The sequence below is a fragment of the Balaenoptera physalus genome (assembly GCF_965194825.1).
Source record: "Balaenoptera physalus genome assembly, chromosome: 6".
Lineage (NCBI taxonomy): Eukaryota > Metazoa > Chordata > Mammalia > Artiodactyla > Balaenopteridae > Balaenoptera > Balaenoptera physalus.
In genome coordinates, this window is record NC_138885.1 from 118657257 (window position 1) to 118684974 (window position 27718).

Genomic DNA, 27718 nt, shown 5'->3' on the forward strand with positions numbered 1-27718 from the left:
TGGACCTCTGATGGCCATAAATTTTTCACTTGAATCCTTGGAATCTAGACAAGCATGCAGGTTTGCTGCTTTTCTTATCAGTAACTGTCCATAACATCATTGAGTTTACAGAGTTATTTCATCATTTCAGTTAAGAAGGAGAACTTAGTGCTTCTAATTAGAAAAATGATGACATACAAGAAAGTCGTTTCAAACCCAGTATGAGGCACATAGGATGCATCTTATAATCAAGGTTCTTATTACAAATAAGCACTAGTTACAGCCTCAGCAAATGGGGTATGGAGCCCCTTTCTGAGCCCCCAATTTAGTATCTTAATGGAGTCAACATTTAGCACCCTGGAGAGTACTTATTTGAGAACTTGCAGTTGACATATTTTTTAAAAACTTAAGTTATTGCCAATAACTCGTCCACGGAGTCAATTATGCAGTATGATCAATCCACTTGGTTCTTCCACTATAATTACGGTGGTTACACACAGGACGGCTGCAAGAACACCTCAAGCAGATGCGCAGCTCCTAACCAGCGAGCGCATGGCCGCAAGACTCCAGGCAGTGACAGAACTCCCAGCCTCTTTCTTAAGCACTTGACTTCCGACTACCCCAAGCACGTCTTCCCGGTTTAAGGAAAACTGCTCCGTGACAAAGTACTTTACACAATCAGCACGGAACTTCACATGAAATTTAATTTCAAGATTTTGTGGAAACACCCCAGAATTGTATAACTTGATGGAAGAAGCAACTGTCTCTACATAAGCTTTTTTTTTTTTTTTAAGAAAATCATACAGTCATTAGTACTGCCCTGGTTTAGAAGCATCCTGACACACAGGAATTTATAAAAGCCTTCAACCCATAGTCTCCGAAACATTTCTCTGTTATCCTGAAAAGGACTGCTAGACACACGCCGGTTTTTACTGTCGCTCCCGGGCTTAGGGAGTCTGTGAGGACAAACCCGAAGGGAGGCGGTTCCAGCCGGATTAGTCAATCAGTCGGGGAGCCTCGGCTGCGGTTCCTAAACTGTTTCCAGAACACTCGGTTATGCTGGGGGTGGCGACGCGAAGGCTTCCAAGAACTTTTCGTTTTTGACTGAGCCACATTTCTGTTTTCCCCCAACAGTTAAGTTATTTAGAAGTAAGAGGGTGGAGGGGAGTCGTCTGGGGCAGGGATAAGAAGAGATGTCACACAGACACGCACGCACGAATCGGTATCACGAACTGGGCGTCCAGAGCTGAGCTGTCCCCTAAGTAGCGGGGCGCTCGGCCGGGGGGGCCCCCAGCCCGGGCAGAGGCCCCCCCCAAGACGGAGAGGAGCTCAGGAGGACGCCCGCCGCGGCCCCCGAGGCCAGGAGCCGCTCGCAGGGAGACAGGAGGGGCGAACCCCCAACCCCCAACCCTGGAGAACCTGATTCCCACGGGCCACGGAGCCGCTGCACCTTCACGACGGGGAAAGGCAGACCCTACAAGTTTCCGTCTGGGATGCTGGGCCGGGAGGACGGAGGGTCAGGGGGTCTGCGCCCGCCCGCCCGCCCGCACGAGCCGCCCCGGGAGATGGAGATGGGGACGCAAGAGGGAAGGGGGCGCCGGGTGAGGAGGGGGCGGAGGATGAGGAGGGGGCACGGGGAGGGAAGACGGGTCGCGGAGGAGAGACAGGGGCGCTGAGAAGGGGAGGGCCTGGAGGGAGAAAGGGGTGCAGAGGGGAAGGGGGCGCAGGGAGAGGAGGGGCGCGCGCAGAAAAAACGGCCGGGAGGTCCGGCACTCACCCTCGCGGGCACTAGCAGGCGGCCGGGGCGCCCGCGGGGGGCAGCCGGGGGGAAGGGTCCCTCGGCGCTCATCGCCGCCCACTCGGCGGGACCAACGCTCCGGGCCGCGCGAGCTCAGCGCCGAGGACCCGCGCGAGCCTCCTACGGCCCCGCGGGCGCCACGTCCACGCCCCTCTGCGCTTCGGCGCCGCTCGGGCTCGGCTCGGGCTCCGCGGGCTGCGGCGGGAGGAGCCGAGCACCGCCCACCGCCCGTGAGCACCGCCCACCGTCCTGAGCACCGCCCACCGCCCGTGACCGCCGCCCGCCGCCCGTGAGCACCGCCCACCGTCCTGAGCACCGCCCACCGCCCGTGACCACCGCCCCCCACCCTGAGCACCGCCCACCGCCCGTGATCACCGCTCGCCGCCCGTGAGCACCGCCCACCGCCCTGAGCACCGCCCACCGCCCGTAACCGCCGCCCACCGCCCGTGACCGCCGCCCGCCGCCCGTGAGCACCGCCCACCGCCCGTGACCGCCGCCCACCGCCCTGAGCACCGCCCACCGCCCGTGACCACCGCCCACCGACCTGAGCACCGCCCACCGCCCGTAACCGCCGCCCGCCGCCCGTGAGCACCGCCCACCGTCCTGAGCACCGCCCACCGCCCGTGACCACCGCCCCCCGCCCTGAGCACCGCCCACCGCCCGTGACCACCGCCCACCGCCCTGAGCACCGCCCACCGCCCGTGACCACCGCCCACCGCCCTGAGCACCGCCCACCGCCCGTGACCGCCGCCCACGCGACGCGCCCGAGAGGAGGGGCGCGCGGCTGCCGAGGGGCGGGACGCGTCCCGGGCTGCGGCGCTCCGGGGGAGAGCGGGAGAGGTGATAGCCTCTGGGGGCTGCCGCTCCCCCGGGCCGGGGCCGAGCGCTCCTGCCGCTCGGCGGCCCCTCCCCGCCCCTGCTCCCCGGTGGATCTGACCTGGGGCGTCCCCCCGTCCGCAGTCGGGTGCCTCCGGGCCTTCCCCTCCCTCGGAGGGTCGCAGGGCAGCTGCCTGCCGGGTCCCTGGGGACCCCTCCGCCGGGGTCTCCCCGTCACGTGGAGCTGGTGCTGGACCCTGGGGACTGTCCAGAAGAGGAAAGGACGCCTCTCGCGCCCGCGCGCCCCACCCGCGCCCCGGGCTGGCGGCTCGGCGGCGCCCGTGTCCTCGCTGCGGACCCGGCGACGCCCCGGGGCGCGGGGCTGGGCGCACCTCCGGGCAGTGGGGCAGCAGCCGGTCGGCGAGTCCCTTGCTCTCTCAGGACAGTATCAGGCTGCGTAGACTCAAGTCATCCTCGTTCAAGCGTAAATGAAAGTTTGGCATAAATCTCAGGAAAACACACACACACCCCCCCCCCAAGCTACCAACCTTTACGAAGGGCGTGGGTTTTCCTCCCTTTCCACATCCCGCGTCTCCCGGTCCCGCAAACTCTCAGGGGCGCAGACGCGCGCGGCCTTTCATCTGCGGAAGCCCGTTCGCTGTCCTTCCGAGGCGGGAAAGCGCGAAGGCCGAGGTGGCAGCACCGGCGTGACCCGTCTCTGCGAGTGGGACGCCTGACGCATGGCGGGCAAGTGGCGGTGGAACAGACACGAGAGACGCTGCTCCTTCTGACGGTAACCTGGTTTTTTCGAGCTTTAGCGGGAAATAATGGATGGATAACAGTGTGTAAATTTAAGGTGTACAGAGTGTTGACTTGATCCACTTATACCGCCGTGTGATTACCACCCTCGGTTAGCTGACCTTCACCAGGTCACATAATTACCATTTCTTTTCAGAAGTGGGAAAATATTCAGAGCAACTTTCAAGTGTATAATACAGTCTTGATAACTAGAATCACCATGCCATACATTAGACCCCCAGAATGTATTCATCTTATAACTGGACAGTTTGTACCCTCTGATCAACACCTTTGCAGACCCCAACTCCCCAGCCCCTGGTACCCACCCACCTACTCTGTTTCTCTGCGTTGGGCTTTCTTAGATTCCATATTGAAGTGAGATCATACAGCATGTGCCTTCCTCTGACTTAACGGAATGCCCTCAAAGTCCATCCATGTGGTTGCAAAACGGCAAGATTTCCTCTTTCTGGTGGCTGAATAATATTCATTATACGTACATATAATATACATACATATACACATAGGCACATATATATCACATATATACATATATATCTGACATATATCACAATACATATACATACACACAGGCACACACCCCCACGTCTTCCTTATCCATTCATCCGTTGCTGGACACTTGGGTTGTTTCCATGTCTTGGCTATTGTGAATAATGTTGCAATAAACACGGGAGTTCATATACCTTTTCAATACCCTGTTTTCCTTTGGTTATACACCCAGAAGTGGGATTGCTGGGTATAATAATAATTTTATTTATTTTTCGAGGTACTTCCATGCTGCTTTCTCCATCTTCCTATGAGCAGAAAACTAGTGTGTGTTTTTATTTTATTTATTTATTTTTTTTAAACTGAGGGATTTTTTTAAAATTTATTTTATTTATTTATCTTTGGCTGTGTCAGGTCTTCGTTGCAGTGTGTGGGCTTTCTCTAGCTGCGGCGAGCAGGGATACTCTTCATTGTGGCGTGCAGGCTTCTCATTGCGGTGGCCTCTCTTGTTGTGGAGCACGGGTTCTAGGTGTGCGGGCTTCAGTAGTTGCAGGACCTGGGCTCAGTAATTGTGGCTTGCGTGCTCTAGAGCGCAGGCTCAGTAGTTGTGGCGCACGGGCTTAGTTGCTCCGTGGCATGTGGGATCTTCCCGGACCAGGGCTCGAACCCGTGTCCCCTGCATTGGCAGGTGGATTCTTAACCACTGTGCCACCAGGGAAGCTCCTTGTGTGTGTTTTGAAAACCATATTTACTACAAAAGAAGTGTGTTTGCATACGCCATAATTTCTCGATGTTGTCTAAACTAGAAATTCACTAAAGAGTAAAAAAACTAATAATTATTTAAGAAAAAGAGCATCACATGATCATTACCATATTTCTATTTTTAAACCTGATATTAATATGAATTACAACTAAAACTTACAAGAACTACATTGTAGAGCAGGTATCACTTTTTCCCAGTCTTCAGATAATAAATTTTACTGCTAAATTCATATTGTTTAGGAAATTTGTTCATATTTGTGTGCTAAGGAGTTGAAGTGAGTACTATTTTTGAGCTTTTTTGGAAAAAGTGACATTTCACTTTAAAAAGGATGGTGTGATATAATCGACACTAATATGCTACTCAAAGAACGGGAAGGGAAGGAGGGAGGGAGGGAGGAAGGGAAGAGAAGAAGGAGAAAGGAGAGAAAGATTCCACAGCAGTGGAGGGGGATTCCTGTAGGAAACCTCGCCCAGGGGAGCCATGGCTGTTGGGGGCCCTTGAGAATCGGCCCATCCTCGGAGGACTCAGAAACTGACCAGGGCTATAGCACCAGGGTCCTGGGGCCTGTGCAACTGCAGGATAACGCAAGGGCTCTTAAGTCACGGTCCAAGAGTGGGTTTTAGGCAGGTGATCAGTGAATGCCTATAACTGTATGTAAATATTTATATCTTTTACCGCTTTTTTTTTTTTTTTTTTTTAAGATTATGGGCACAGAGCCACCTAGTTCCTAATGTGTTACCTAACACTCTTTTTTTTTTTTTTTTTTTAATAAATTTATTTATTTATTTTTGGCTGTGTTGGGTCCTCGTTTCTGTGCGAGGGCTTTCTCCAGTTGCGGCAAGCGGGGACCACTCCTCATCGCGGTGCGCGGGCCCCTCACTGTCGTGGCCTCTCCCGTTGCAGAGCACAGGCTCCAGACGCGCAGACTCAGTAGTTATGGCTCACGGGCCCAGTCGCTCCGCGGCATGTGGGATCTTCCCAGACCAGGGCTCGAACCCGTGTCCCCTGCATTGGCAGGCAGACTCCCAACCACCGCGCCACCAGGGAAGCCCCCTTTTACCGCTTTTAATAGTCAATATTTTTTTCAATCATTCACACATTCAACAACAATTGATTGCTGACCGATGTCTAGATGCCTTAGTAGATATTGGGGATGTGATGAATGTAAGACCACCAGGTCCTCACGGAGCTCAGAGTCTAGTGGGTCACGGACATAAAATTACTGCCTCCCTTATTTGAGGGATTACAGACATTTTATTACCCATGTAATAAAAATGTCCTTCCCAAATCAGGTTCTTAGCTAACGTGTTAAATATCTTTGAGAATGTATGAGTGAACTCAAAACTGATTATGTCACCGTATCCTTACCTGAGTAAGAATATTTGGAGAAGATATTAAATATATCGAGTAGGCATTGTAATATTCAAATATGTACCTGAATTTTTAGAATGGTCTCCAAATAGAAATAAACCATGAATATATTTAGTTTTGACTCATAACCAAGTCCCAAATCTTATCTTCAGTTATATAAGTGTACAGAGGCTCTGAGGAGAGAATTGGTTTCTGAACACAAAGATACTTTGATTCTCATAGGCTTAAGAAAAATGAATAGAAATTTGAGCAACACGATACGATTCTCCTCAACTTTTGCTGTGACAAAAACAATTATGAGGCTAGTTTCTCATTTAATACTTTCTTTTTCTTAATAAGTACATTAGAAATGTACAAAGTGTATGAATTTTGAAAAGTTTGAACTTCTGATTTATTTACTTTTTCTTGCAGAAAATTGCTTGCAATCTACAGGTTTTGGTTTTCTTTTTTTATAAGAAAGTGCTTTAGTAAAACACCCACCTACAACCAAGAATATGGGATTCTTTTGTTTCATAGTTTAATAAGATAATCATTCAGTTACCTCCTTCCTTATTTATTAAAAAATATGCGCTGGACTTGTGTTATGTATCAGGCTTGTGCTACACGGGACCAACACGATGGTGACACAGACCACATGCTCCGGTCCAGTGTGCAGAATACAACACAGGAAGCGTAAGCAGAAACAGCGGGAGCCAAGGGGTTTGGCATTAGTTGGCAAGTGAGTACGGGATGCCCGAGATTCTGTCCAGTCTCCTCAGTCTCCCCTCCCTCAACGCCATGGTCCTCACCGCCCACATCTGCCCCACCAGCCCCAGGAACCAACCACCTGCAGTCCCACTGTCAGTACCCCTCCCGCCAGCTCATTTCCTCTGCACGTCCCCTGTGTCTCACTCTACACTTACAGCCAAATAATCTGCTGGCAACCACTGGCCCCTCCCTCAAAAATGACTTCAATTTCTTCCTTATTCCATTTAAATTATAAAATCCACCACTGTCCTCAGTCTCTTACAAACATTCCTAACTTCCCCCAGTTTTTCTCGCTGTCATGACTTGCCTCGTGAAACCACAGACCTGGTTAAGCCCAACTATCCACCTGTCCCTTACCTTTCCCCAAACACCTGAACCCCATGAGGGAAAACCACAGAGCCCTGCCGACCGGTCTGTTTCCATCCAGGACCACATCTCAAGCAGGCACGCAGTCACTCCTGTGGTTCGGCCACCCCTCCTGGTGGGCTTGACTTCCAGGCTCTAAAACAACTTCCCTCCTCCCTCCTTCCCATATTCTCTCTCTCTCTCTCTCTCTCTCCCCCTTTCCCTCCACCTCCATTCACTCTGCTGCAGATATTCTCTCTAATTCAAAGAGAAACTAGAAACAATTAGATAGGAGCTACCTCATGTGTCTCCCACCCTATAATCAAATCCGCCCACCTTCTGTTCCCTCCACAGACACTTCCTGCTGCCCGTCTCAGGGGACATGCCCTGCCTTATGGAATAGTCCACCCCACCCCAATTGCTAAGGAACCTGTCACTTTCCCCTTTTCCTGCAGTATCCCTTCCTCCCCCCCATACCCCCTCCCTCATCCTCCGGAGGAATTGCCCATTTTCAGCTCCCTCCCACACCAGATTCTCAAAGAGCTTTAACTCCCCACCTCAGGCTCTCCTCCATCCTCTCCAGCTGGCTTTATCCACCTGCCACCAGGAGTCAGCCTCCTTCAGGGCTCCCTGACAGCCCCCCTCCACCCAGACATTCAGGGTCCCGCACGGATCTGATCAAACTTGAGTGAATATCAACCTGAAAAATCAATTAATGAAAAATGACGAAGTCTTTGTAGTTACTTGAAGGCCCAGTTACAAGTTGATCCTCAGAAAATGAAAACCAGAGTTCTTTTTCCTGGAAATTTTAAGAAAGGGGCCAACAGTCAGGATTAACCTGGACAAAGGGAAACATATACTTTCAGTTCCATTGCTCCTAAGCCAGGTCAGTGGTGTTTCCCTGCTCCTCTTTGGAGAAGAAGGCCTGGTCTCTGCGTCTTCAGAAGGCACAGCGGCGGAAGAGGCACCGTCCCTATCTGCTCACAGGACAGCTCTGTGGGCAGCCGTGCACTTACCCGGTCATTCCAATAACTTTCAGTGCTGGTATCATAGTCCCAATCTGAGGAAGAAAACCAGGGCTTGAGAGGTTGATATGTAAGCCTTTGACTCAGCAATACCACATGTATGAATTTATCATAGTACGTGATAAAAAGAATTGGGCACACACACACACAGATACAGCACTGCTCATTCCAGCCTTACTAAGACAGAAGAATATCAGAACACCATCTTTATACATAAAAAGGGATTAATTAAATAAAATGTCATCCGTACACATTTTTTATGAAGCTGTTACCAAGAATGAGGTATATTTACATTTATGTCTAGTAGACAGAGTCTACAATATGTTAAGAGAAAACAAAGTTATAAAATGTACATACTGAATAATACACTTTATGAGAAAACGTAGTAGCATTTACGTAATAGAGCATGCATGTAAGTAAGGTGTGCTCTGGGGCAGGCTCAGGAGAACCCCAAGTCCTCCGGGCGAGGAGAGGCGTGTTGGCAGCCTGGCTGCAGTCAGGGTACCAGCGCCTGAGAAGGAGGTGTGTGTACGCGCGTTGGCATCTGTACTCCCATAGACGTGGGGATGGTGGCTGCCTTGGAAATGTATGTGATTATGAAGAATACTTTTATCTCATCCTTCATAAAATTTGTAGTTTTCACTTTTCAAAGAGAAAAACTAGTACCTGTATATCAATACAGTTCTATATGCTATCAGTACCATATAGCTTTATATGTAGTATACATATGGTGAATACTACATGATAAACACTATACAGAAACACGTTTTTTCCTTTGGAAAAAATACATGTGAATTTATATTCAACTGAACTCTACAGCAAGTTTCCAAACATGATTTAGTGTGCATACTGTTTCATTGGGGACTATTACTTACAACTCCTTATGAAATTTTATGTAAAATACAGATTTTTATTTCAAGTCATTTATTTTCTTTGACTTTCATTAAAATATCAGTATTTTGTAAGTCTCTCTCTATACACACACACACACACACACACACATATATATATAATATGGGAAAAGTGGCAAGTATTTAACACATCATGAATGTTTTTGCACAGAGAGTGAATATCAATTGGGATTTTCTCCAAAAACAAAGATTTTGGAGCATCTCGGGAAACTCTGAACTCTCTGATCCATGGTGAGTGGCTACAAGATATTGACAAGCTTTGATTCCCCTGTGAACCTCCGAAGGTTAATTTACCCATAGATCCACCCAACTGAATAAATACTCTTGAGATTGTTTATACAAATCACCACCACAGAAGTAACTCCCACCTCAGACGTGGCCCAGCCGTGATGCTTACTACCCACCTGGTCCCGGAGCTGGTCCCTCACTTTCCACTTCCCTGGTGAGGTGACCTGGGAAGAAGGATGCAGGTAATTTGCAGAGGTCACCTGGTCTGAGGGCAGGGAGGGAGTCACACCCAGTAGTCACGTTTGGAGCCCCGGCTCTGAAACCCCTCCATATTGACCCTGGAGGACACGCATTTTTCAACACGAGATTGTGAGGTTTAAAAGAGACAATTCCCTTTCTCTTTTAAAAATGACAGTGAGAGTAGATTTATTTTTATTTTAAAAGTCCTTTTGATAAAAATAAAATAATATGTTTTAAAAAGTCATAAAATATATGCCAAATATACCAAATGCAAATACTCAGTTGTTTTACTCTCCCATTAAATTTTTTTAACATCCTTTTTTTCATTTTTTTGGAAGTATAGTTGACATACGATATTATAGTAGTTTCAGATGCACAACAAAGACATTTGACATTTATTTACATTACGAATTGATCACCACTATGTTTAGTAACCATACGTCACCTTGTAAAGTTATTATAATATAACTGACTATATTCCCTGTTCTGTGTATTACATCCCCATGACGTATTCATTTTATAACTGGAAGTTTGTCCTTCTTAATCTCTTTCACCTACTTCACTCATTCCCCCACCCCCATCCCCTCTGGCAACCATCTGTTTGTTCTCTGTGTCTGAGTCTTTTTTCATTTTGTATTGTTTGTTCATTTGTTTTGCTTTAGGCTTTTCTTTCAGATTCCACATATAAGTGAGAACACAACATATTTGTCTTTCTCTGTCTGACTTATTTCCCTAAGCATAATACTCTTTATATCCATCCATCCTGTCACAGATGGTGAGATTTCATTCTTCATTCTTTTTTATAGCTGAGTAATATTCCATTATTAATATTCTGGCATATATAAATATATATATATATATATTTCACACCTTCTTTGTCCATTCTTCTGTTTATGGGCACTTAGGTTGCTTCCATATCTTGCCTATTGTAAATAATGCTGTAATGAACACTGGGGTGTGGATATCTATTAGAATTAGAGTTTTCATTTTCTTCAGATAAATACCCAGAAGTGGAATTGCTGGATCCTATAGTAGTTCTATTTTTAATTTTTTGAGGAACCTCCATACTGTTTTCCACAGTGGCTGTACCATTTACATACCCACCGACAACGCACAAAAGTTTCCTTTTCTCCACATTCAATCCTGAGAGATTTACCAGCCTTTATTTACTGACATGTACATCACTACTTGTTTATTATTTTATTTCTACGATTATAATTTTTCTCTAATCTACGTATAGTTCTGTTTCAGTGGGATTTCTAAAAGGATGGAAAATGTGTGAATGATCACCCTGTCATATTCTAGGATTGTTTTTATTGCTTCGGATTTAGGTTGATAGGCTTGAGCTGGTAATACACAACTCCTCTTAAATAATCGACATTGGTTTGTTGAGGGACTTTCTTTATATCACAATAATTCCTCTTCTTTTATCTCCATGCCCATCCCCTATCTTACATGCATATTTATTTATATATGTATTTCTTTAGAATTATGTAGTGGGGGGTGTGTGTGTGGTATTTTGCTATAGAAATCATTCTATTTCTAACATTCTCCACCTTACTATGTTTTTAGAACTATTTTTCTAAACCTAGTAAAATTTTATTTTATTTTTTATTGGAGTATAGTTGCTTTACAATGTTGTGTTAGTTTCTGCTGTACAGCACAGTGAATCAGCTATATGTATATCCCCTCCTTTTTGGATTTCTTTCCCATTTAGTTCACTGCAGAGCATTGAGTAGAGTTCCCCGTGCTATACAGTAGGCTCTCATTAGTTATCTATTTTATACATAGTATCAATAGTGTATATATGTCAATCCCAATCTCCCAGTTCATCCCACCCCCTATCCCCCGTGGGTATCCATGCATTTGTTTTCTACATCTGTGTCTCTATTTCTGCTTTGCAAATAAGTTCGTCTATACCATTTTCTAGATTCCACATATATGCAATAATGTACGATATTTGTTTTTCTCTTTCTGATTTACTTCACTCTGTATGGCAGTCTCTAGATCCATCCATATCTCTGCAATGGCACAATTTCATTCCTTTTTATGGTTGAGTAATATTCTGTCGTATATATGTACCACATCTTCTTTATCCATTCCTCTGTTGATGGACATTTAGGTTGTTTCCATGACCTGGCCATTGTAAATAGTGCTGCAATGAACATTAGGGTGCATGTGTCATTTTGAATTATGGTTTTCTCCAGGTATATGCCCAGAAGTGGGATTGCTGGGTCGTATGCTAGTTCTATTTTTAGTTTTTTAAGGAACCTCCATACTGTTCTGCATAGTGGCTGTATCAGTTTACATTCCCACCAACAGTGTAAGAGGGTTCCCTTTTCTCCACACCCTCTCCAGCATTTCATGTTTGTAGATTTTTTGATGATGGTCATTCTGACCAGTGTGAGGTGATACCTCATTGTAGTTTTGATTTGCATTTCTCTAATAATTAGTGATGTTGAGCATCTTCTCATATGCCTCTTGGCCATCTGTATGTCTTCTTTGGAGAAATGTCTGTTTAGGTCTTCTGCCCATTTTTTTGATTGGGTTGTTGTTTTTTTTGATATTGAGCTGCTTTAATATGACATATAAACAATGCATTATCTCAATTACTTCATAAAATTCCACTATTTTACTTACCTAATTGCCAGATAAATAAATGATAAATCTTTAGTTTATCTATGAATTTTGCTGCTATAGCAACCTTGTGATTAAAATCCCTTTCACTTTGTCTCCTTGTGGATGCCTGAGGAGCCTCTTTGAAACAGGTATATCACTTAGTATTAACAAATTACACAGAAAATCCTGTACAAAATTTATCATTGTTGTTCATCCTTCCCACACATTAAAAAAAATCCAAACCCAGCCTTCAAATCTGTCTCATAAACAATCGCTTTGCTTGCCCAGCGATCTTTTTGCCTGTTGCTGCCATTCTTCCAAATTACTATACTTCAGAATTTCAGATAATGGGAACTTTGATTGTAAAATGAGTCAGTGCAACAAATAAAGAACAATGGAAAACTCATTGCAAATTTATTTCTAAAGAAGGAGGACATGAATTTTGAATGTTGAAAGGTGTTTACAGTTTTTGTGAAAAGGCTTCAGAACATGGAAGCTTAACTCCTTTTCTTAAGTGGTCAATGATTTGAATTAAAAAAGTGGAACCCGAAATGTTGCACTGCTCTTTCAAAACTTTGCAGAGTGTTAGGTGTGATGCACGATAGTGGTGTGCTGGGGAGGACAGAAATTGTTGCTGCATGGACCTAATGTCACCACCCCACAGAATACCTTCAATGGTAACAATAATTGATTTTAGGGGCAACTAAGGTTCTCCTGAGCTTTCTATACAATGGGCCAGAAGCTAAGTGTCATCTGTGGATGAGCTCACGGTATTTTCTCTGGAGCCCTGTGAGCTCAATGCCAGTCTCATCCCATTTTACAGATGAGGGGTGGAGGCCTGTTTTGGCCCAGGGCTGGTGAGCAGGGGCCTGCGGTTGGAGCACAGTGTGTGGCCTTAGCACGGAGCCCTGCGTGCCGTCTGTGCGCCTGACTAATGAATCGACGTACTTTATTCCTTGAACTTCGATTTCAAAGCCCAAATCCTAACGCCTACTTTGGAGAGTTGTTATAATGACTAATTTGTCAAATGTCTGGTGTCATCTGGAATATAAAAGGAGCTCAGTAAATTTACTCACTATAATTATTACCAATTTCATCAATTGCTATGACAATTAGTCGTATTGTAGACATAATAGCTGCCATCACAGATAGACTGGGAGTCCTGACCTGACTCCGAGAAGTGTCACATCCTCTCCCCTTAAACACAAATGACTTCTCCCTCAGAAAGTGTGCTGTAACGTTAAAAAGAAATCAATCTACAGTGTTGCCCACAATCCTTTGCTTTTAATGGGCTCTTCATTTCATTACGTATTATGATAATTCTGCTAATTCGCCCTTCAGTAAACTACAACGTGAAAACTCAGTAGAAGAAAGTATTGTTTGCCTTAGCAAAAATTAGCCTCTGGCATACAACCAGACACAAAAAACTATCTATTTGGCATGGGATTTGCAAACAAGTTTTCCTAATAGTAATTCTCAGACTCTATATTAGAGCCCCTTCTACTTTATTGAAAGTAATTCTGATCTGCTGTGAGTATAACTCCTACTTAGCTGTGGCTGGAGCTCACAAAGGCAGCCTGTTCTGTAAGAGTTGATAAGCTTATAAGCAGAACACCAACCCCCGTAGGATTTTGTTAATTTGGAGATCTTTAATGTTCTTTAATTGCCTGATAATATTTTTTGAACTGATTTTAAGAATTACCTTTTAAAAATCATTTTCCCCCCATTTCCTTGGTTAAGATGGTGGAAAAAATAGAAAGGACTGAGCTATACTTTTCTTGAGCTAGAAATTGCCATCAGCTTGATTTTTCAGATGTTGCATTACTATGAAGCACGGTTATTTCTCAACACGCTTTTTACATGCCGAGTAGGAATGTGTTAAGGTGAGTGTGGAGGAGTGCTATTTTACTGCCCTAGAGGGTTTTTGTTGTTGTGGCTTTGTTTCATTTTGTATATTTTTATAATTGCCTAAGTCCAGCTGAAAAAGCATAAGATATATGGTTGTAGATTATAACACGCAGCTCTGTCCTGCAGGCAAATATTGCCCAAAGTACAAATAAATGAGAGGTCTTTTATTAGAAAAAATACATAACTATAAAATGGCTAATACATTTGCTCTGTAAATTGAGAATAGATATTCAGGATAAATTCAGGCAAGAAATCCTCCTCCCAGATACTTCTGTGCTAGCTCTTTCCCTCATTCTGTAGCCATTTGTAAACACCTTTAGGCTGGTACTTATTAAAAATGATCTTGTGTTAGTGTAAATTATGCACACACACTCACACGCACACACATGAACACGCACAGATGCACATACATACACATTCACGTGCCCTGGAAGTGAAGACAGGCCTGGAGGTGAGGACAGACTGGGTCTGGCAGTGTCAACAAAGGTTCGTCCTAAAGGAACCCCGACGACTTCTGCCAACGCTCAGCGTCCACGGTTAGTCCTGTGGCCCCTCCCTGCCCAGGTGGGCACCGGCCCTGTGCCCTGGCCGGCAGGAGCAGTGACCAATTCCAAAGTCACCCAGGTGCGCGGCACAGCTTCCCATGCTTTCACAGGCCGAACGGGCTCCTGCACGTCCCAGGACAGCAGGACGGCCCCTCAGACCCTGGGGATGGAAGCCCGACTTGGCATCAGGAGGTTTCACGCTGCTGCCTCTCGTTCAGGTCCTGCTGCGGCAGCTCTCGGCCTGCAGACCTGGATCTGCTTCTTACGGAGAAGGTTCCCTTCCCTCCTTTCCTCTCCGTGCAGCCGGACAGGAGCAAACTCACCGCCTTGAGCACCCTCCGGGGAGAAGCGCCCAGGTCAGGGCCCTCCGCCCGGGAGGACGGGTCCTCAGTGAGTCCCCATTTTGTTCCCTGACAGACACTCCCTTTTGCATGCGACCTGCGGCTGCACTTCGGGGACGCCTTTGGTTTTGCATCCTCACCTCTGGCGCGGCCTGTGACCCCCAACCTGCCTCCCCCAAGCCTGCCCCGCTGTGGGAGAGTGATGGAGCATCATTTAAATTCTCTGGCACTCGCAGACCTTCTTCAGGCTCAGGGTTTCCTCTACAATCAACTATTTCAAACTCTTGGCGAGCTTCTTATTTGGGGCTCCTTGCGACAATAGCTACACTCTGGTATTAGGGCCACCCAGCAGGTGTGTGGGAAGCACATCTTTAGCCCATTTCCTGGAGACAGACGTGTAATTGAGGAGACGCCGAGGGTACCATCCCACCGTTGAAATTAACCGCCTCCCTGCCAGGCTGTGCGTCACAGGTTGGCCGCTAAAATTATCTACATTCCAACTTCTGTAAGTGATGGTCTTACTAAGTATTCATCACTGCAGAACAATTTCCCGTGGTCGCTGTCACAGACCGCCACAACCTTGGTGGCTTTCATTGGTTCATAAACTGGCCCCATCCCCAAGAGGACAGGGAGAGACCGAAGAAACTGGCAGACCTCCAGACTGGGGGGTGGCAGGTGTAACCAGCGGGGGGCTTACTTATGAGGCTTGCCTTGGACCGCAAGACAAGTGGCTATCTGCACCCACCAGCCAGATTTTAGAAGTTTATAGAGGGCTTACCTGGGTTCCATCAGGTTCACTGTCTAGACGGCCTCGACCTCGAGGCTGTGTCTAGGGTGGGGATGGTGCAAACATCCCAAGGTCAGGGGTGAGGAGCCCCAGTTGCCCGGGACCAACTCGTGGGTCCTCTCAATTACTTTCTCCATCAGCTTTGAAACAGTACAGATCTAATTCTTACAGTTCTGCAGGCCAGGGTCCAAGGGGGTTTACAGTCTAACAGCCAGGTGTTGGTGGGCTGCCCTCCTTCCACAGGTGCCAGGGGAAGGTCCAGCTCCCAGGGGCTGCCGTGCTGTCTGCGTCCTGGCCCTCCTCCCACCTGGGCCAGGAGCACTGCCTCACCTGCATCACCTGGACTTTGACATGTTGCCCTCTCATCACATACGTGGACTTGTGATCACACTGCCCGCACCCCCTCCCTGACAGTCCGGGATGACCTCCCTTCTCAAGGTCAGCTGACCACTGGCCACAGTTCCGTCTGCAACCTTCACTTGCTTTGCCACGTTACGCACGTAACCACAGGCCTCGAGCAGGACGTGCATGTGTTTGGGGACCAATTATTCCACCTGCGGCTTGCTTTCTTCCCTCCATGCTTTTAAAATAATTTTTTTGGATCACCCTCAATGGACATCCCACTTGTGGTCCCATTTTTTATTTCAGTCAGGGTAGGTCTACAGTATTAACCACCACCCCCAAATCTGCATCCCTCACACAATGAAGATTTAATTCCTGATCCGGCTGCATGTACACGCGTGTGGGCCTCACCAGAGGAAAAGAGGAAAAGAGCCCTGACACCACTCACACTGGCCCTGAACGGGCATCCTTGCCCAGATCTGGTCATGGGCCCCTCTGCCACCGTCTGATATTGACACTAATGACACCACATCTGGCACCTTGTTTTTGCTAAGACAATATTTTAGTTCTTTAAGCAACCTTTAAAGCTATCATTCTGCTCTTGTTATAGATTGTATTGTCAGCTTATGCTATGTTATCTTTCTTTTTCATAATATGATTTCAATTAATATACTGATCTCTCTAATCTTCAGATTTCTTATTCTATTTTTTTCAGATATGTTTTCCTTAATCCTTCTTAATTGTAAGGTTCTTAACTCCTGTTTTTAATCTTTAATTCTACCCACTGCTCTCATTTTAATTTTTCTCTCATTAATATTCTAACTATTTAATTATAATATTGTATCATTTATTTACTGAGTTCCTAGGTTTTTATCTTGAAGTTCATTTACTTTAGATCTCGTTATTATTTTTCTTTTACCCAACCGTTAGTCTATTATGCCCTTACTTCTCTTATTTTCAAATTGTACTAATTACCTTTACTTTGAATTTTATTTTAAATAACTCTTTTTTTATGTGTGAATATGGAAAACGTAGTTAACGGATATTACTTCTCTTCATCACAGCTTGTTCTTTCTTTAGGGAAGGAGCTAACCTTTTCCATAACGTAATTCATGGTCCCTCATACGGTGGTCATGTTGAAACAGTCATTTCTACTGCACGATCCACGGCCTGGTGGGTGGAAGTTTACCCCTCCAGCTTTACAAATTTACATCACAGATGTAAGAAATGAGGAGGAGGAGACCCGTAGAGAGAGAGCAGACATTAAAAATAAAGAATGGAAGTTGTTTACCCAAAATTTTCTTTGGGAACAAGCACTGGACTGAATCTCTTTCAAGGGTTTTGTGCCATACCTTTTAAAGAAAGCAGAAAACTTCTGCACCCCAGGCTCTGGGAGGGGAAGTTTCGTTAAAAGGCACCTGTTCTAAATGGTTGTCTTCTGCCTTCTGTGTCCTCATGCTGCTTTAACAAAGCACACCACACTGGGCGGCTTAGAACAACAGACCTTAAGGTCTTATAAGTCTGGGGGCTACAAGCCCAAAGTCAAGGTGTAGGCAGGGCCACGCCCCCCTGAGACCCGCCCCTTCCGACCTTCTGGGGACCCCTCCTGGGAAGCATAGCTCCAGCTTCACGCGGCTTCTCGTAAGGACACCAGACCTACTGGATTAGGGCCCACGCCGCTCCAGGGTGACTCATCTTAGCTAACAGTACTTCCATTGACCCTGTTTCCAAATAAGGTTGCATCCACGGATATTAGGGGCGAGGACTTCAACGTCTCTTATGGAGACACAGCTCAATCCACAACATACATCAAGGTGCTGATTTCCAGACACCAGATTAACACCGACATCAAGTCATTTGTGGTGAGGAACACGCTGGCGAGAACTTCATCCTGAAACACAGAAGCTGGCGACTCATCCGTGGCCGAGGCTGGACCCTGCACAGCTGGTCCGAGTTTTTTTTTTTTTTTTTTTTTTGACGCTTTGGAAGCCATTTTATTTTTCTTTAATCATTCCTTTACCTCAGTTAATTTTAAAATCTTAGTTTGCAGAGAGGCAATTTTAGGCTCCTGATAATATTTGGAAGCCTCAAAACACCAGTCAAAACAAGCATTCGATTCAGTTTTGGAAATTTTAGAGCTATGGTTGTCCAATTCAGTTTTGTGTTTTTTTTTTTAACATCTTTATTGGAGTATAATTGCTTTACAATGGTGTGTTGGTTTCTGCTGTATAACAAAGGGAATCAGCTATATATATACATATATTCCCATTTCTCCTCCCTCTCGCGTCTCCCTCCCACTCTCCCTACCTGAGTTTTAACTGGTGCCCCTGAGGCTGCTGGTGGGGAAGCAAGCAGAGCGCTGGCCGCGAGCCGTGTGGCTGTGTGGACTCTGAAAACCACAGAGCGCTTCAGATGCACAAATGGGAAGGTCAGCAAAAAGGCCCTGGAATGTGGACAACCCTTCACTTAATCTCATTCTTTACAGCCAAACCCATTTTTTTAATACCTACGTGAGACAGAAAAGTGAATGCATTCATTAGCATGACCCAGGGGTAGAGCCCGTTTACAGCATATAAAAACAAGTGCCAACTGAATTCTATTGTTCCAAGATCTTTGCTTAACTGATGACCTTGACAACTATTTTGAAGGTCACGCACCACAATACATAATTACTCTTGCCATAAAAGTGTATGTCGGAATCATAACTGTATTTAATTAAAAGTGTACATATTTTTTAATCTTAAAGATGATATAGGTGTATTATTAGTTTATCCAGAGTAAATCAGTGTAAGAAATTTAGAAAATTTAAATTATCTAGATTTGTCATGAGAAAACTCAGACCTCATAACAGCTTAAATGAAAAATTATAATATATTGCACAGACTTTTTAAATCAAAATTATCAAACCAAATTGATCTGTCCAAGGCTTATCTTCGTTTGAATCGATTTCTTATAGGAAAAAATACTTCCATGCTAGCACTTTCTCAAAAGTTTGTTCTTTTTATTTTTTTTCATTGAAGTCTAGTACACTTCAAGTGTTAGCAGTTCCGTTTTTTTTTTTTTTTGTAAATGTTCTTGGAATTCAAGGAATATTAGATTTATGCAAACACTTACTAGTCTAAAACCAGCCGGAGAAGGGCTCCTTTATTTCAAGGGGCCCCATAGTCTAATTTATTGATTACTCTGGAGGCAGGACTATCTCACAGTGGCAGGTGAGGCCTTTTTCTGACTACAGGTGTGCAGACTCGCAGGGCACCTGCAGCGGCTTCGGCTTCTCAAGTTCAGCCTGGGGTGGAGAAACACAGACACACCGCAAGGCACGTCCGTATCCCTCTCTGCCGTGTCCAGACAGTCCTTGTCCAGACACAGACCAGACGGCAGACTCGCAAATCCTCCGCTGTTGCTGCCGACGGACCTCGTCACAAGCCGGCTCCTTGCCCTCCGCTGCCCCCAGCTGAGAACAAGTCATCGAGCACGCCCGACCAGGACCAGCGAGGAAGCCTGGGGAGGGCAGGCCTAGCGTCGCTCAGGCTGTGGCTCTGAAGGCCCTTTGTCCACAACCAGCGGACTTTGAGCGAAGGAGACTTTCCTCCGTAATGTGGGTGGGAGGGCTTGAGAGCAAAAGCTGCGGTCTCCCAAAGAAGAAATTCTCCCTGAAACACCCAATCCCGGCTGCTGGCCTGCCCTCCAGACTCCAGACTGCCTCAGCCATCTCCCTCTTTGTTCCTCTCTCTCAGCACATGTAGGGACCCAAGGTTTCAGCAGGGGAGACAAATCGAATTGACTATCTGACCTTCGCCGCACTTCACACTGCCGACTTTATTCTCACCATGGACTCTACAGTTTATATCTGGTAAGTTGTACGGAGTCGGGCCTGAGTTTGCTTCCTAGGGCTACTGCTTATCAGCTCTGTGCTCTGAATGTATTTCACATCTTCTCCTTTAGTTTTATCACCTGTAAAATGGAGGCGAATCCACTTCCTAGAGATTTTCAAATATTGACATGAAGCAGTGCAGGCAAAGCACTTAGCCATGAAATAAGCATGTCATGGAGCAAGTGCTCAGGAGATGTCAGCAGCCCTCACACCTCCTGCTGCTGTTGGTCTGATTACATGTGCAATATATACGTATTATTACCACTTGCATCTCTTCCAAAAAGTTGGGATAAATTAAATGTCCAATATTATGTTTTAAAGCCTCACTAGAAAGAATCTGATGGATTTGCTATTCTCTATTCCCCCAATTTTTGTGACTTTTCTCTCCCTACGTTTTATGATAAAATCACTGATTTGTTTGTTCAGTAATTCTTTGCAAATAAGACTAACAGAAATAGATGTTCTTTCACTGGGCAAAGGGGATCATAGGAAGGAAGTTTATTGATTTTGGCTATTTTGTCTTTGGGGAGGAAAAACGTAATTGTTTCTTGGCAGAGTTTAGTCTGCTTCCGTCCAGGGTCGCTGAGCCTCACTCACTCGAACTCTGAAGCCGGGAAGAGAGGAGAGTTAACCCTTCAGAGGTCTTACTGATACTGAAAAGTGCCGTGATGCTTTGGACAGAGGAAGGCCAGATGTAAGGGCCAGAAGAGAGAGAGAGCCCCTTTGACTCTGCTTTGAGGGTTATCCTGACTTCACTGCATCCTCTGCACTGCTAGGGATTTGCCCTGGAGCGTGGAGCAACTCGCTGGACCATCGTCGTGATCTAGCTGAGATGGGGAATCAGTGTCTCTTCCCATCACGGGGAACAGTGAATAGCGAAGCCTCCTGGAGAAGGGACGGCTGTCTCGGGGGCGTCCTCCGAGGTCCAGGGCGGCAGTGCTGCTGTTGGGTTCTCTTCCTGATTAGTTCTCACTTGGCAGTTCCACTGAAATGTCAGAGTAGAAGCTCATTTCTGAAATACGGAAACGGCGTGAGCGTGGGTAGACCTTGGTCTCCCCACAGCAGCGTGGACAGTTTTCGGCATCAGAGCTTACAGTGAGCACAAGTCTCCCAATCGCTGGGATGGATTTCCCAGTTCAGTGGTTACAATTTTCCAAATGACTGAATTTGACGTACAGTTTACCCAGAACCGACAATAACTTTCAGGCTTTTTGATAACAAACCTTCTCAGTTTGGGAATATAGTTTACTTTTTCGACACGGATTGTTGAAGGCTGATTTAATTTGTCTTATTTAGTAGCCACAGAAAAAGCCTAAGTCCTGTGCTTGTTTAATTATTATTGCTCAGGCCAGCATTTTAGGGGAGAAATAGGCTTTTTGCTGATGTTTGAAGGAAGATTCTGTTATGCCGCTTCTGTTAACCATGGGACAAGTTAAGGAAATGTCTCTCTTTCACGTTGAGTACCCTTAAGTTTACTTCACTGAAGCTAAATATCCTTCAGAGCAAGGAAGGTCCCTAACCCTTGATTTACTTGCCTGATGTTCTAATATGTGTTTTTTGTTTACATCCTCACAAGCATTTTGACCTTTTCCATTTAACAAACAAGGGCTTTATGTTTTCACTTTAGTTTTCCAACACCAGGTATTTTATGTCAAATTCCTGGGCCTTTGACAGCAGCTGTTACAACCAGTAACTGTTGTAACACTGTTCCCTTTCCAGGAGAGCAAGGAAACTGTGCCAAAAAGATTGATTTGCTGATATTTTGCTGTTATAAGACATAGAGTTAAACTGTTAGGAGAAATTCCCAAAGCCAAAAGGAGTTCTGCAAATATCAGCCAACTGCCCTGAAACGTATCTGGCTTTATTAAAATGCCTACAACTCTCCACCCGCCTAATCTCATGGAAACAGAAGTTTGATCTCCTTACTAAGTATGACTTCACTACAAATGTTTTGCATGGCTTTATTTAAAAAGTATCAACATTTAAATAGAAGAATCAGTGTGAGTTTTTCACTCTGATTTAATGGAAATGTCAAAGAAAAAATAAAACTATCAAATCTGTACTATTGGAAAATGTCAAACTTATGGACACACACACACACAAAACCATTTCATATATCTTATCTCATTATATATTTCCAACAGCTTTCGGATGTAAGTAGAAAGGCAGACAGAAGATATATAGCATGGTAAGAACATGAGCCCTCGGGGATGGAAGACCAGGGCATCTTACCAGCAAACACTGAGTTATAAATTTAACGCGCTTATCACCTCCTGAAGCTCCACCTGAAACAGCGCCACTAACTTCCTTCTTTCTTGTCGGATGCTTTACCAGGTCCAGGTCCGGGTGACTGGAGGTGGTGGTGGATGGGATGCGTCTATCCTCACAGGCACTGGGGCAGGGCTGCCACACGGACACACCTTCTTTAGGAGGCGAGACCAGACCTTCCGTTAGGATGAACTGCAATCTTATCACTCATCTCAGTACTGTTCGCCAATTCCTGGACACAAGCAGAAAACCAACGTGTACAGTTTCTTGAGCAGCCTGAGAACTGAGTAAGAGATTTTGGTTGTGCTGTCATTGTTCATTTATGTGTTGATTTCCTCAGGACACTAAGCCTTTGAAGTATTTTAGCTCTTGAATTCATCTTTATAGACTCATTAATTAGCAGACACCTAGCACAGAAATAAAATCACAGAATATTTGTTAAATAAGTAAACACATAGGATTTGTTTCTTTTTCATACATTAATAAGGCAACTTGTTAGATCTGGACTGTGAGAATTGAAATAAAAGTAAATAAAATGTTTAGAAAATCTAGAACTTAAACAGTAATACTAACAATATATTGTATTAATTGATCACATATTTTTAAAGTAATTACTTTGTGCTGAGAGTGGTTTTCGGTGGTACAGATCCAATGGAAGCAAGATTGATTTGATTTGTGTCCTTACCCTTAGAGAGCTTACGATGTAGCCACACGGCTGTTTTATTAGGATGAGTTATCTTTACCAGATGGAGGAGAGATCAGCACCATAGGAATGAGCAATATATTATTTGCAATGTTTTGGTGCCTTGAGAAGATTCTGTGCCCTTGCGAACTCACACTAGGATATCTTTTCAGCACATTTGGACGCTCAGTAGGAGTTTGGAATATATTTCCTCAGAAATAAACCCTTGACACTGGACTAGTTACAGAGCAGGATTGTGTACAGAGCAAAGCATAGGAAATTGGTAAAAGGTTCTTCCAGGACACGGTTAATCCTACCGTTGTCTGGACCAAGATCTGGGCTCTGCACCTCTTCCAGCTCCCATTAGGGTCATTAGCAGCTCTCAGGATGACGCCGAGAGGATCTAAAAACTGAAACGTCAGAGCTGGAATGAACTTTAGAAATCATCTGGTCATTTGACAGACCAGGAAACCCCAGAGCCAAGAAAGTTCCTGCCCAGCCCGTGACAGGCCCTCTTGGTCATGGGTTTGGAAATTTCATTCCCAGCCCCGCCCACTGTCTGAGAACTCAGAGTAACAGATGCCAGCGCACGCATTGCTGAGACAGAGCCAGAACAAGTCCCCGTCCCCCCAGTTCTCCATGCCCTCCTGCTCAGAAACAGATAAGGCTGCCAACCCATGACTTCCCTCCCACCCCGGTCTCTAACCAGGGTAGCCTCTCTCCAACCAGAAACTGAGAAGGTGGCTCCAGCCTCCCAGGAAGGGGAAGCCACCCTGGAGGGCATGGGAAGACCCAAGCACTAGAGTCCCCCCATCACCCTTCTCCAGGGGAGCAAAGCAGTGTCATCAGTGCAGGTGAACTTGGAGACCCCAGCCAAGCCAGTGGTCAGAACAGCTGGGGAGTGCAGATAAGGAGAGCAGACAGCAATAACCAGGGCTGGATGCAGCTTCAGAAGCACAGCCCCATCCATCTCCTTTGTGTTTCGTCTTCTCCTACCTTTTCAGTTGAACTTCAAGATGAGAAGTGGGAAAGTCAGACAGATAATTAACAACCCACAGCAGAGAAGGGAGACAAACCCCTCCCTGCGGTGGGCAGGGAAGGAAGAGAACCACTTAGAGTAGCAAGTACTGTGTATTTACTACTGGGTACCAAGGATGTCTGCTCCTCACAAGGGCCCTATGAGGGGCATATCCTTATCCCTACCCTACAGATGAGAAAACTGAAATTCAGAGAAAACCCGATCCAAGGTCCCACAGCAGGCGAGCAGCAGAGATAGGTCTGAACCCGGATCTGACGTCTGACTTAAGAGTGCCCTTTGCTTTTACACCTGCCTGGAGCAAAAGCCCCTGAAGCCCCCACCAGTCACCTGTGTGAATAGGCCAATACCAACACGTGGGGCCAGCTGAGGTAGTGAAGACCTTGCTCATTGACACCAATTCCTTTTCCCTCGTAGAAAGTCGATCTTTGCCAGAGCCCCGGGTTAGGAGGCAGGGAGCTGAGTTCTTGTCCTGGCTCTGGTCCTGACTCCACTGTGTGAGTCAGGGCTGGCCACCGCACATCTCTGGGCTCAAGTTTTCTCATCCGTAAAGCAAGTGCACTGAACCAAAAGATCAAAGTCCATTCGGACTCTAAGAGTCTCTGCTTTTGAACGAACAGCCTAACAGACCAGAGCAGAAGGCTTCAGGGCGGAATGACTTGCTTCCTAAAGAATCTCCGCCGGATGTGAAAATGGTCTGGACGATGGCTACAGAGGCAGAGGCACAGGGCATGACCTGGGCCTGGGGGTAGCCATAACTCCCTCTCCTCCCAGACTGCCCTCTGGACCCTGCGGCCAGCATCTCCTGGGTCTCACTCACCACAGAGCCTGCAGAGAAACAGCGACACGCTGCAGAAGAGAAAGAGTACGAGGCAGGAAGTCAAGAGATCTGGGCTCAAGTTCTAACTCTGTCACTAACTAGTTGTGGGGATCCAGGCAAATGACCTCCTTTGGCCTCCTTTTCCCCCAAATCAGCCCACATCGGGGAAAGGAAGAGGGATTAGTTACCCGAACCAGAGAGTGGAAAGCTAGACTCATCCAGCCAGGCATTTCCCAGACTGCTCTAAAGAGCACTGCCCCAAGAGATGTTAATGGATGAGCTCAGAAACAGATAAGTCTGAAAAACAACCCATATCCCCTTTTGGAAATTCACAAGGCACAATGGCATAGGAAGCCTCTGAGAAGTTCTGCACTGAGCAAACGTGTTCACCTTTGTTCCTTCAAACATCCTTAAGCCTGGAACATTGTTATCAGGGCACACCTAGTTACCATCCTGTGGCGTGCTGGCCAGGCCACCTTTGATTTACAGATGGACCTCAGAATGATTCATGTCCTAACTCCTCATATCGTAAAACCCCTGTCCTCACCCCCAGCCCCTCAGAATAGTCACATTCAGTACCAGGCATGCCCCCTCACTCTCAGAGCCAGCTCAACGCCCGGATCCTCTGCGAGGGGCCTTCCTCTCCCCTGTCCCCAGAGCCGCTATAATCTCCAAAACGGGACTCACTGCCAAGGGCTGGGGGACATCTCCAGCACAGAGCCAGGAGGCTGCGATCCCCTAACATCGCCTTCATGTAATAGGAAAAAATACCAATCGTTACATATGAGAATAAGGACTCATTCTCATCCTCCTCCCTGACCCTCTAGGTACCTGGCACTGTGGCCTGTGGACTTCTGGGCATCATTTCTACTTTAAAACAAGGCCCAGGTTTTGGCCTAGATCCCCAGAATCAGGGTTGGAAGATTCTGTCAAGGCCATCTCCTCCACAGCATTCCCAACAGAATACTCCAGAAAGCCCACATCAGGGTTAACCATACTGTTAGCAGAGACCTTCTCCCCAAGTTGCTGTATGAGCTTCCACTCTGGCCCTTCCAGTGTGTGTCCCTTGCCTGGGGCTTCTGCTCTTTCTGAAGGGTACAGGGTGACAAGTTTGGGGGATGGAAGTGCTCTTCCAGCTGAGCCATTCCCCTGGGAGGAGGCTGAGCTGAGGTGGCTATTACCCCAGCTCATGAAGTGAGGTTCTCCCCACACCTGAGGGGTACCCTGTCAGTACCTCTCTGAGGTGCCTGTTTTTACAGGTGAGGCCCTGAGGTCACGGCACAAGATGACAGGAAGCCAGGGCACTTGACCCCGTGTGGTCCCACCACTACTTTCTAAGTTTGAAACTGGGTCTCGGGGTCCTCACGGCTGGAGAGGTGGGGAGAGCAGGCAGGTGAGGAGGAAGCATGGCTGCCCCCTTGCCCCTGACAAAGCAGCCCCAAGGAAGCACCTGGCTCCTCCTGCCACCACCGGCCAAGCCAAAGGCGCCAGCTTTGAAACCAAAGCTCACCAGTGAGATGAATATTTCAGAGCCCCAGAGAACTGGACACCCGAGGGACCTTCCATGACATCTGCCTCTGACCCTGGTTCCCAGGCCTACCCCCCTCATCCCATGTCCAGGTTCCTCAGGGGGAACCCCAACCCCTGGATACCACACAGAGGCCACCGTGGGGTCAGAAGGGATAGTGACCCCCAGCGGACAAGAGCTGGTGCAGAACCCGCAAGATCAGGGCCGAGCCTCCCAGCAGCCTTCCTCCACTGCCCCTCCCGCTGTCCTCTGTCTCCACGGTTTTCCCCTTTCCCATTTTCCTGTTTGGTTTTTACTCTGACCCGAAGAGGCCATGTGGAGGATAGTATTGATACTTCCGGGTAGCTTTCTGAATCCAGTCTGAGGGCAGTGGCTAGAAGGGGGTGGACTGAGGCAAAGTCGTGGTGACAGAGGTGGCAGGTTCCCCACGCGAAGAATGGGGGCTGCTCATGGCTTCCACCCGGTCCCCAACTCACTCAAATACTCAGTCACCTGTCTACACCAAAGCTGCCACCAGGGCGTGCAGAGCCAAGCCGAGGCCAGGCCAGGCCCTGGGCCGCCTCCCCTCCCCCTCCCACCAGCTTAAGGCCGTGACAGCCTTTATCCCACTCACAGCTGGCCACCCTGGGGCTGGCACTGTGGACACGCCCAGCGACAGATACGCGCCAGGAAGCGGGGGACAGGACACCCTCAGACTCTGGCCCGATTGTGCCCACAACCCGCGGCTCGGCTCCCAAGGCTAAACAGGCGCCACTCGCCCGCCCGGGGCGCACAGGGAAAGAGAAACGCCAAAGGTGAGGGAGACAGAGCCCCATTCTGGCCCGCTGCGCACTCCAAGAAAGTTTGCGACCCCATCCCAGCGCCGCCCCAGCCCTGGCCGGGTCCCCGCCGGCCCGCGGCCCCCCACTCCCGCCGGCCCCGGGCCCCTGGCTTGCCTGCCGCTCCCGACGGTGCGTCCCCGGCCTCCCGGTGTCGCAAGTTGAGTACCCCCTCGCCGGCCTGGACTGGACTGGTGTTCCACGCCCCGCCCCGTCGCGCAGGCCCCAGCCGGGCGCTGGGGTCCGCCCCGGTCCCGCCCGCATCCGCCCCGGTCCCGCCCGCGTCTGCCCTGTTCGCGCTCCTCCCAAGTCCCTGAGGACTTCCTAGTGTCTTTGGATTTTAAGGCATTACGTGATCATTGTTGGAAACTCAAAACTACAGGAAAAGATCACTTCTTCCCACTCCTCCCGACTCCCAGCGGCAAGCGCTTGCTTTTGATGCTTCTTTGCCTATATATATCTACGTATTTGACTTGTTTTATACGATGTTTTGCTTGTCGCTTTTTTTTTTACTTCACATTTTTGCATGAACATTTTTCTTGTCACTAAATATTCTTCAAAAGCATAATTTTAAAGCCACAAAGTATTCTATCACACAGCTATTGCTGATTTATTAAATCGGTTT